This window comes from Seriola lalandi, unplaced genomic scaffold, assembly GCF_002814215.2.
Source record: "Seriola lalandi dorsalis isolate HSWRI2012SDOR001 ecotype SW California unplaced genomic scaffold, Sedor1 jcf7180002053772, whole genome shotgun sequence".
In the NCBI taxonomy this organism is placed as follows: Eukaryota; Metazoa; Chordata; class Actinopteri; order Carangiformes; family Carangidae; genus Seriola; species Seriola lalandi.
In genome coordinates, this window is record NW_019524325.1 from 180,624 (window position 1) to 191,955 (window position 11,332).

An 11,332-nucleotide genomic window follows, 5' to 3' on the forward strand; every position below is an offset into this window, starting at 1 on the left:
TTTATTTTCACTCTCCTCTCCCCGAGTGTCGTTCATTTCAACCAAAACACACATCAAATGAAAAACATGCTCAGGGCAGTGGATGGTGGATGGAACACTAAGGTGATTTAACGACGGGACGGTTTATGTGTAGGCTGGACAGCCTGGTGCAGCCTCCGTCTTCACAACCAGCGCGCACACACACACACACACACACACACACACACACAAACAAACCCATGTGCACATTTACATGTACACACACACACACAAACACACATACACACACACTGACACCAAATATCTGAAAAAACAGCCAAGATGGACGTGAGGAACATGTTGCCTGCACGGGGGAGGATTTTGGAAAGAAGAGCGTGGTCAATCTGTTTGTTTCTCTGCCACATCCAAGAAGAGTGATAATTTCATTTTCTTTCATTATTTTCTCCCTTTTATTTTACTCCTGATGTCAGATTTTGAAAGCTGCTGAGGTTTATGTTCAAGAAAAGGAGCATATCAGGCGATGTTTTTTATTTATTTTGGGACAAAATGTCACTCACGGTGTCTCTTGTTGCTGCATAATGAAACATCAAGACAGCAATACAGACAAATCCACCAGTGCTACCTGAACCTCATACCTCTGCCTTGTCTCGCTGCATCTCCCTCTGTCTAATCGCGTCATATGAGCCAGTTCATTTATGCAAACTCTTAAGTCATAGAAGGTCACGGTTGGAGAGTCTGTGAAAAAGTATAACAGACACACATTAACCCCCATTTAATCAGGATTACAGAGAACAACCAAGCATTATTTAACACACATTACAGAGCATGACAGCAGTACACACACACACACACACGCACACACGCACACACACGCACACACACACACAAACACAAATCCAACACAATCAATCTAATGGTGTGCATTAGTTAACTGCCAAATGTTGGGCTTTTTATGGCAGGATCACCCGTCCCTTGAAAAGATAAATACGGTGCACAGATCCCAGTAATTACAGCAATCCCCTTACAGCACACAGAGATCGTCCTCACTCACCAGCCTCTCTAGAGGCCTGTCGCCCTGTAGATTAAGTCATTTAGGACAGTTTTAGGGCACAGGGGTGGCTGACAGAAGAGGAGCTAGATGGAGAGGAGACAAAAGTAGGGAGAGGGATGGTGTTAATGTGTTTTGTCTTTACTGTATTTTGGGGGAGGGGATGTGCTTGTACAAAACAATGCAGACACACCAAAAAAAAAAAAAAAGAAAAAATGCACAGATTCAGACACTTGTGATATATGCAGCACAAAGGCACACATGGAATCTGATCTCTCTTTGTGGCGTTCTGTCAACTTCCTGGCAATTCTTTTGAGGTTATGTCGACAACAACCAAACCTTTCAACTAACTGGTTAATGAAAAGGAGCCTCACGCATCAGACATGTTATAAAGGTTAATGGCCTTTGTGTGGATAATATCAAAAGAATGTGGAATGGATCTTACATTATGATCTCACCAAATAACACAAAAATTAAAGGCTTCGCCTCTGATTCATATGTCACAAAGGGAACTATATCATCATGCACATGATGTGGACACAAAAACATAGATATAAACATAATATAAAACAGCACAATACAATAAATATCCCCTTTTGTGAAGCTTCAAATTTTCAGTTTTTGTTGAGACTGCTAGTGAGATGTCAAATCAGCTCTACGATCATTTTTATCACTATAGTTTGAGATGGTGATGACATGCTGTGTCTGTCATTAAGTACAAAATAAGAGACTTTACAAACTCCTTACAATATAATGCAATTCAATACTGCACACTGTGGACTTCAAATACTGACTCAACCCCTAACTGATGTAGTCTCAACAAAACATACCAGCCGGAGCTTTGTATTGCATTGAATTAAGCAGTAAAAAAAAATTAAAAAGGTGCCATGTGGAGATTCCTTGTTTCCCTCTGAAACACATTGTGTGTATTCCTGAGGCCTAACAAACATGTTGAAAGCATTTGATTAATTTTCTGAGCATTTTAAATCATGCTTTTATAACATGCACGTTCGCTGGTTTGTTTGTCTTCTTCTCTGCCTTTGCTGAGCTTTATTGCGTGTTACTGCCGCCAACTGTCGACTGGCAGAATAGCAGAAACCGGTCGCAGGAATGTGAATCACACCGCCCGCCGGCATTCAGGCCTATCTGCAAACAGTAGCTGTAGACTATATGAGCCCATCATTGCTGCTGTTCAGAGTTCAGTTGATATCTTCCAATGTTATTTTAGTCATTTTAGTACCAAACTCCACCTTTGTGGCTGGGTCTATACACTGCAACAGGTAAATGCAAAGGGGGAATTTTCCACTGAAAACACCATGACTTTTGAAGATACTCACTTGGTTTGTCTAACTAAGACTCCTGAAGCCTCATATTAGCTTTGGCTGAAGAACAACAGACTGTGGATTTTGTTCCTTTATCTCCTCCGCTGGGAGATTCTTTTAATGGCCAGAATGGAGTAGGACCTGTTTCAGTGTTCATGTGGGTACCAGACTATTGTTTTAAGACGGAATTAAGCTGGTTATTGTGTCCACTCCTGGTATGCAGTGACCTCTCAATATTATGATGTAAAGGCAGAGTCTTCTCTCTAGAAAAGCTTGCAGCATAAAACCGTGATACACTCCTTTTCTGGTATAGACCAGTCAGTTTAGACCCCTCAGGATGCCTCATCTGTGTGTGTGTGTGTGTGTGTGTAAAGGGTAGCGATGGGTGCAGTTTAGCAAAGGGAGCTGAGTAAAGCCTTCAGGCCATAGGGCGATTGATGTCCATTGGGTGGCTGAAGAACACTAACTCACACTGCTCTCTGACTGCAGCTAAAACTCTCATTAGTTTAAGTGTGTGAGAGTTCTCTGCTTCTGCACCTTACAGACCTCACAGAGCGGCAGAGGGCCAAAACCCTCTCAGATGGCTCTCACTACAGGGGAGGCATGCAAGGAGGCAAACGTGCATGTCTGCAAGCACACACACGCATTTACACAAAACTACGCTTGTACACACACATTAGTCTCCCTGCCTCTCTTTTCCATTCTTTTTTCTTGCAGCATTCATGTACATAACCATGAGCACGCAGCTTAACAGCAGGGCCTAATGAGGTCTGAAATATGAGCGGTAAACATTTGTATGGACAGATGTGGATTAATGTTCATCTTTTCTTCAAGCCAGAGATTAAACCTGATTTACTGCCTAACAGGTTTTAGTTTTTTTTTTCTATTTGATTACAGAGAGACAGAAATTTAGGAGCGAAGGTAAATGAGTCAGAAAGAGAAACAAAGGATGAAAGCAGAGTGATTGTTTCTCTTACTTATGGGGAAGTTGCCAGAAGAAGCCAGACAGTGATAGTGGAAGGAACAAAGAAAAAAAAAAAAAAAAGAAAAAAAAAAGCAGGATTGGATGGAAGGGGAGGCAGAGGGAATCGTCAGATGCTCCTCATTCCTGTTGTGGGCTGATGAAGTGAAGGAGGAGAAATTTGAGTCATGGGGACGGAATAAGAAATGTCAACAGATTGAGTCAGAGCAGAGCTGGGACCGTCTGGAAGGAGAGAGTATCAACACTGACTGAGGGGCACGCAAGATTTTGGGACCGTCACTGGGCTAATGGCAAAATTATTGGACATTATGTGTGTGTGAGTGTGCATGTGTGTGTGTATGTGTTGCATGGGGGCGGATGTGGGATTGGCTAAGTCTGCTGTCTATAATGAATGGTTAATGTTAGTCGGGGAAAAAATGAATACGGTCACCATCTGCTCGATCTAAGTCTGCGTTCTGTGCGCACATTTGTGTGTATGAGAACCATGCAGACACACACACACACACACACACACACACACACACACACACACACACACACACACACACACACACACACAATGCTCTTGGAGAGGGATTTGGAAATATGGAATGGAAGAAAAGGGAGGGAGGAAGAAAGAAGGAGAAAAGCAAACAGAAGAGAGACATGCAACAAAACCCTGCACTAAACCGCAGAGATAGGCAGCGACAGTGACAGAAATGAGATTTGTGTAGGAAACATCGTATGTGTTCAGATGTAGAAGAGATGCAGATACAGGTGAGCACAAATAGGGCACGAGTCATGAATGCTGTCAGGTTTCTCATACACATGTTGCCTATGGCTGCAAACACACATGCACAGATACACACACACACAAACAAAACAAAAAAAACAACACTCTAAAGAAATAGAACATTTTTTTTTATAAGCAGTAATGTAGAGGAAATTGACAGCTAAACTTGTATATAGCTTATTTTTAGAGTTAATTTGAAAGACTTTCGAGAGAGGACAGGTGAATAAGACTGACTACAATACAACTGTTTCTGTGTAGGTAAAGTAAAAGCATGAGGACAGCTTCTTTTGTGTAGCTTAGACCACTTTTGATGACCACTTCAACTGTAGAACAACAGAACACAGAGCACAGTGTCTATGTAGATCCATATAAAATAAGGAACAGAATATGAAATGCATACAGTACAACAGTATGTAGTTAATTAATTAAATGAAGCAAATCATCCCGATAAACAATAGTAAATAATAATAATAGTAAAACTAACTCTCATCCTACACTATACGTACCTGTTTAAGAACATGTTAAACCTAAAATGTATACAAATCCTTTACTTGAGTAAAAGTAGCAACACCAAAATGTAAAAATACTCCATTACAAGTAAAAGAACCAACCATAAGTCAATTAGAAATTAGCAACAATTTTTGTTTTCCATTAATTAAGTAATTTTTTAAAACAAAAATGCCAAACATTTGATATTTCCAGGATCTAAAATGTGAGAAATTGCTGCTTTTCTTGATGTTAAAATGATAGTAAATTGAATATTTGAAAAAAAGAAGACATTTGATTACGTCATCTTGTGTTCTCAGATGTTGTGAGGGGAATTTATTATTATCATTTTACGGTTTTCTGGTATTTTATTGATGAAACAATGAATTAATGACTCAAGAAAATCATCAGCAGAATAAATGATAATGAAAATAGCTGTTGTTTGCAGCATTAAAGATCTTACTTAAGTGACAGAACAGAGATACGGTATTATCCGTAAAATTTTATTACTGTAGCACTGAAGTAAAAATACTCTTATGCAGAATGGCCCCTATCATTTTGTGATTGCAAACATTGGATTATTCATGCATTAACATCTATGAAGCATGTTAATATTTAGACGTAGAAGCCAGTTCTGATGACATTTTATGCTGTAGGGTAGTTACTCACAACAATTTATCATATTTACTGAACTGATGTAATATTTTGTATGCGTGATATTTCATTATTTTAGTGCTCATAAAGTTGCAATTGAGTGATATTTATTTGAGATACACTGTAAAGACTTATTCAACATTTTTTGTTTTTGCCATTTAAAATCAGCATAGCTATTCCAAAACCTTAAATTCAGTCTTACATAAATTGCATCATTGAAAAGAGTTCAGTGTGAAATTTAAGAAAGTTATGTAAAATCCAATTCATAGTCTTGAAGCCATGGGTGGGCAACTTTAAGACATTACAGGAAATATAGGTTAGATATTGTGACTTCAAATTTAGGACCTCTGTACAGCTATCTATTACTAGACTACCATTTGAATAAACAGTAACAGTATTTAAAGCTTTAGGGGGATTACAAGTGTTGAGGACACCGGAACAGTATCATCCCCGGCTGTGCTCACACATAAACACTCACACTCTCGCCCACTCACACACCAACACAGAACAAATGAATGTTTGTTATGTTTTTTTTTGTTTTGTTTTGTTTCTTTTTTTTTGTAAGTGAACATCACATTTTGTCTCCAAAGTTCAAAACACAGTAACCCCACACTTTACATGCATCATCTGTTGGGTAGTCATGACAGAGAGGAGCTGCAGCACTGATAAAACAGTTGTGATACATCTCTGAACACTGGGTTGATAAGTAAATACAGCCTACATCGATAATCCTCATGTCACTGTGCGCTATGTATTATACAGAGTTGCATACACACACACACACACACACACACACAAATGCACGCACTCACACATACACACACACACTGCCAGGTTGTGATTAAATTCTCTGTGGCCTATGATCCGTCTCTAAATCTTTGCAATTTTCATTTTATGCAGCTTTAATATGGATCATAGTTGCTCTCAGAGTGCCCCATCTCCTAATCTGGAGCAATCTGAGCTGAGCTTGGCTGGGCCAACAGCTGACACTAAGCCAACCAGTCACAGTCAACCAGCCAGCAAGTCAGCAACAAAGCCTCTGTGCAGCCAGCAGGCCCAAAATACCATGAGATAGGAGAAGTTTGGGATATTTCAGAGGCAATTTTGTGAAATAATTTTCTGAATATGTGTAGCTGGCCTAACCTGGGGCTTCATCTTGCCCTGAACTATGTTGTGGAGGGACAACTGTTGCCAACCAGGGAGGGGGGATTTATTCTTGCGGGCTGTGTGTAACACAATATCAGTACAGCAACTCCTAATGACCATGTTTCTACATGCACACCTCTCCTCAGCACAGCCTGACTCCAACTGAGCGCACAGAGTGCAGCTCATACCACTACATTTACTAGTTTCTCTTACATCAATAAGCAAAATACATCACATTTGATCATATAGTTACAATTTACAATATTGCACAAAAAAATTATCCTCACCCACCAGCAGAAATTTAATAAAATGTTATAAAAATATGAACATGAACATACATTAAAATATACACTGTAGCTAAATTATCAATACAGACGAAATGTACATAATAAAAACAATAACAAAGGGGGAGGTCACATACCTGTGTGTGAACCACTAAAATCAGTACAGCATCTTCTCATGACCAGGTTTCCACGTGCTCACCTTTAAAAGGAAAAAGGGAGAGAGCGGCGAGCCGCATGAGAAACTAGCCCCGACCACTATTAGCCTAATTTATGATCGAGAAACTAGCATGCTACAAAAATACTGTACATGATCAAATAACATAAACACACTTAAGCAGCCACTATAACAACAAGTAACAGTGTTTGTGACCTGTTCACGATGAAATTCATGTCTGTTTTTAGTTCTTTTACCACGTTTTCGCACGATATTGACAGCAGGGGTATTCCCTCTGTATTACCTCTCCTCAGCGCCGCCTGACGCTGACTGTGGAGAACGACCAAGAATGACGCGAATCGACAGGAAGTGACACAGCCAAAATGTCAAAGGTCACATAATAAAAATACAATTAACAAAATAAAAGCTCCCCAAAAGAAAGATACACAAAAATAAAAATATACAAAGAAAATAATAAATGGAAATTAATAAAGGAGATTTTAGTGAATAAATGAGAAACAATGTTGAAGTTTAAGTTGTCGCTGCTAAAAATAAATACTGTACATAAATCTTGATGTGGTTTTGATGGGACGGGCCTGGCTGAGTGTTTGCAGCGGCTGAAGGAGGTGGAGGGAGGGGAGGGGCTGAGGGGTAACGTTCGATGGGGTCATGGAGCTCCAGTGCGTTTAGGGTGGGGCATCGTGTCCGCATCACGGCATGTCCGCATCTCACTCACGCAAGCATACAGTATATCGTCACATATTCAGCACTCACACGACCACACATGACCCTATTTTTCAGAGCATTGGAGGGGCCTTAAGAGGATTAAGTAATTAAGGGTACACTGTTAAAAAATGTATATTAATACGGTAATGCTTATCCAGGAAATCCAAACCCACTATATGATCTCTCTCAAAATCATGCAACTGTTCATGTAGGTTGGTAAATTAAAGAAAAAGATAGGCACGACATATGTTATTTCCTATATCGTATACTGACCGAACAAGGAATTTGCATGTCGGTGTCTCATTTCTTTCTGTCTAGATTAAACTGTCATGTCAAAATACCAACAGCTAACCAGCTCAAGTGTTGGACCAGGAGCAGGCCCCCTTCTGGGACGTGTGTAAATAATACTACTGCTGATGGAGGAAAACCCACAAACTGAGCAAAGCTAATGCTAGGCTTAACTCTCTCCCTCTCCCTCTCCCTCACGCTCACTCTCTCTCTCTCTCTCACACACACACACGCACGCACGCACACACACACACACACAGTAGCACACACATAAACTGCATTATACTATATTTGCTTTGCTTCATTTCTGCAGTACTGTAGCTGAATCCATCTCTGCGTGGTGATTAATTCTTCAGATGATTATTGTTACTGATGTTAATGAGGAGCAGAGAGTGAGGATGTAAGAGGGAGAGTGAACATCAGGGGAAGGGGGTCACCCCACCACCTCAGCCTGCTTAATCCTCCCAGTGGCAGACGGCAAGACCAGTTAGATATCAGGAGACCCTTATGGACATATTTAGAGTGCTACTTTATGGGGACACCTTGGTGGCCACCATGCATGACATTTATATGAATATGGTAGCTAGGATGAACGATGAAAGCAGTCAGTGCTTTTAAACTGTATGTTATGCTGGCAAAAAATTTAGGTTGTCCACATACCAGTTTTAAAATGGAAATAGCTAATACTGTAGACATGTATGTTTTAATGTACTGTAGACATACTGTTTTCCCAAAAAAAACCTTACTGTAAGTCCATGTGTCAGCAACTGTCTGAGTTGATGTCACCTTTTGTGCATTGTTCATGACACAGTTTATCCTCCTGACATTTGCTTATCCATAATCTCTCTATTATCTGTCTAGGGATGTCCCTCTAACTAATCCATCTGTGCTAACATCCACTCTCACATTAAAACGTTAAATATTAAATTGTACACCAAATCTGAGGCTGAAAATAGTGCTCGCCAAATGCACTGTTTACTCCTGTTTGATTAATATTGAATATATAGTATAAACATATAAGTATATATATAGTGTCCACCAACTGAAATGATCAAGCCTTATTTAAAAAAGAAAAAGGAAAAGTATTTTAAGTATAGCAAGTGTTTTTCAGGCTTTACATCCTCAATAGGAATGAATGTGCTTGATGCTGAGCACCACAGACATGGTAGGTACGTCTTAACGATCATGACTCAAGAATGACCCAAAAAAATGGCACAAACATTTCAAATCATAAACCATACACAGCGGTGCTTGGTAGCATACCAGCAGTATGGTTAACAACCAACAAACTTGTCCCTCTCTGTGCTGAGGCATTAAGCCTCCTGTCTGCCTGTCAGAAAGTGGACGTACAAAGTGAAGTGCAAGTTCACCTCAGTGAACATGATTAAATCAAACAATAACCTCCTTCCCCTTATCAAATCCTCTTAAGCAGGCTGTATTACATATCTGCTAAACAAAGAAAACTCAATCAGAACAATCAACCAAGCCAGGCCAAACCCGCCCCACCAGCTTGTCTGATCCCATTGCGTGATTAAAATGAAAATGGAGCCGGGACATTACCAGAAATCCCATGTTCACCTTATAAGGAAGATCAGAAATCTGTGTATTTGTGTGTGTGTGTATTTGTGTGTGTGTGTGTGTGTGTGTGTGTGTGTGTGTGTGTCTGTGTGTGTGTGTACATAAAAGCGGGATAATATAAATGTGCCCTGTGTAATTCCCTGGCTTGGATCACAAAACACAGTTTTTATTGTTTGCAATATTAATAGAAGAAAGATTACGATTCTTGGGATTGGATTAATAATATTTTGCCTTTCCATTTTCAAAAAGTAATAAATTAATTTGTTTGTTCGCAGTGTGTTTTGAGGAAAACATGTTTTTATTGTGTGGCACTGCAGCACCTGTATGAACATGAATAACTCAAAACAACATCACGAAGGTCCTGCTGGATTTTAGATTGTGGTTGGTACAAAATGTTAACAAATCAGGCAGTAAAGCAGGCTTTAAAACATTAAATACAAATCAGGTACACATTACTTTTCAGCATACCATGTTGCATATCAAGAATCTTTAGTTGGGCTGCAGCTACTATTTTCATCATTGATTGATCCGCCAATTACCTCATTATTTTGTCAATAAAATGTCAGAAAATGGTGAAAAATTCCCACAGCCCGAGGTGACATCTTCATATGTTTTGTTTTGTCCAACCAACAGTCCAAACATATTCATATAATTATTTGACTTCAAAGTAGTTACTATTCTATCACCATCTGATGATCAACTAATCAATTAATCCAATATTTGAGTATTTATTTTTGGCTAACACCCAGATATACACATACAATGTAACCATTAAAAAGAATATAAATCAACACTTCAAAATTTTAATTGTGATATATGTTTTTGAAAAAATGAAGTTTCAAAGCAAGTTTCAAATAGTTGCAAATAGATTTTGTGTTGAAATGATTGGATGATCATTGAATGATTTTGATCAGTACTAATGTAAATGTATCTATGATTTGATAGTTCATGGTCCAAAATGTTTAAAAGCACATAACATGCAAAGTCATGATCATGGTCCTTTGATGAATTATGCATATGTTGTGTTTATATCAGTTTGTGTGGGGGGTCTGTCCTCTCCAGAAAACTGTGTGTGTGTGTGTGTGTGTGTGTGTGTGTGTGTGTGTGTGTGTGTGTGTGACTGTGTGTGTGTGTGTGTGTGTATGTATGTGTGTGTGCATGTGTTCGAGACTCCTGGGCGGGCTTACAGTAAGAGGCAAGCTTCACATTACTGTTGCTCCAATTCACTTCCTGGGATAATCCTTAACACAACAGAGGGAACGGCAGGTGACCTGGACCAGCAGAGATACAGTATGGGGCTCCATTAAAAAACACACACTTTCTCCCCCAAACACACACACACACACACACACACACACACACACACACACATACTGTATATACACCTACTCACACAGACAGAGCCATCCATTCATAAATAATACCAATATGACCCTCCCTTCACCCTTCACTCTTTCCCTCTGTTGTATCTGCGCTCCTCCACCGTATTCCTCTCTCCTTCCTTCCCCTCCTCAGCTCTTAGTGAAACATATTGTCGCCCTGCTGCCCGAGATGATGGAGTGTCATTCATCCACAGCCCCAAAGTCATCTCCTCCATTAACAGCGGTGTCTAATTAAACCTGTAAATGACAAACACGTAGACACAAACACAGGCCATGCTCTAATGGCCCGCTGTAGCAGGAGACTGATGGGCAGCTGTCTCATGTCCATCCTCTGTGCAGATCAACCTTGAGACAGGAGGCCTGGGGGACGACTATTAGACCACTGAGATAACACTGGAAGGTTAGCAGAGCATTGATAATGAATGATGAATATACAGTAGCCTGGCAGTTAGATAAGTTAATTGATTCATTAATTGGGGGCAATATTGTCTTTTAACAAAGTGCTGTTTTCATTGCAATGTTTGGTATGTC

At 39.7% G+C, this 11,332-nt stretch overlaps 1 long non-coding RNA gene across 4 annotated transcripts in view; it reads right to left on the reverse strand.

The window, feature by feature from the left end:
• Positions 1-7,147, reverse strand: part of LOC111651788 (uncharacterized) — a 15,915-nt gene extending 8,768 nt beyond the window's left edge. Inside the window, exons 1-5 of one of the 4 annotated variants that reach the window (XR_015436966.1) lie at positions 7,098-7,147; positions 6,811-6,872; positions 3,327-3,467; positions 1,031-1,113; positions 615-714 (exon numbers count right to left, since the gene is read on the reverse strand). This is a non-coding gene — a long non-coding RNA (uncharacterized LOC111651788). Of the gene's footprint in view, positions 1-614; positions 715-1,030; positions 1,114-3,326; positions 3,468-6,810; positions 6,873-7,043 lie in introns of all 4 variants that reach the window. The other 3 variants (XR_002760536.2, XR_015436967.1, XR_002760537.2) reach the window with 3 other exon arrangements.
• Positions 7,148-11,332: the final 4,185 nt, after the last annotated feature.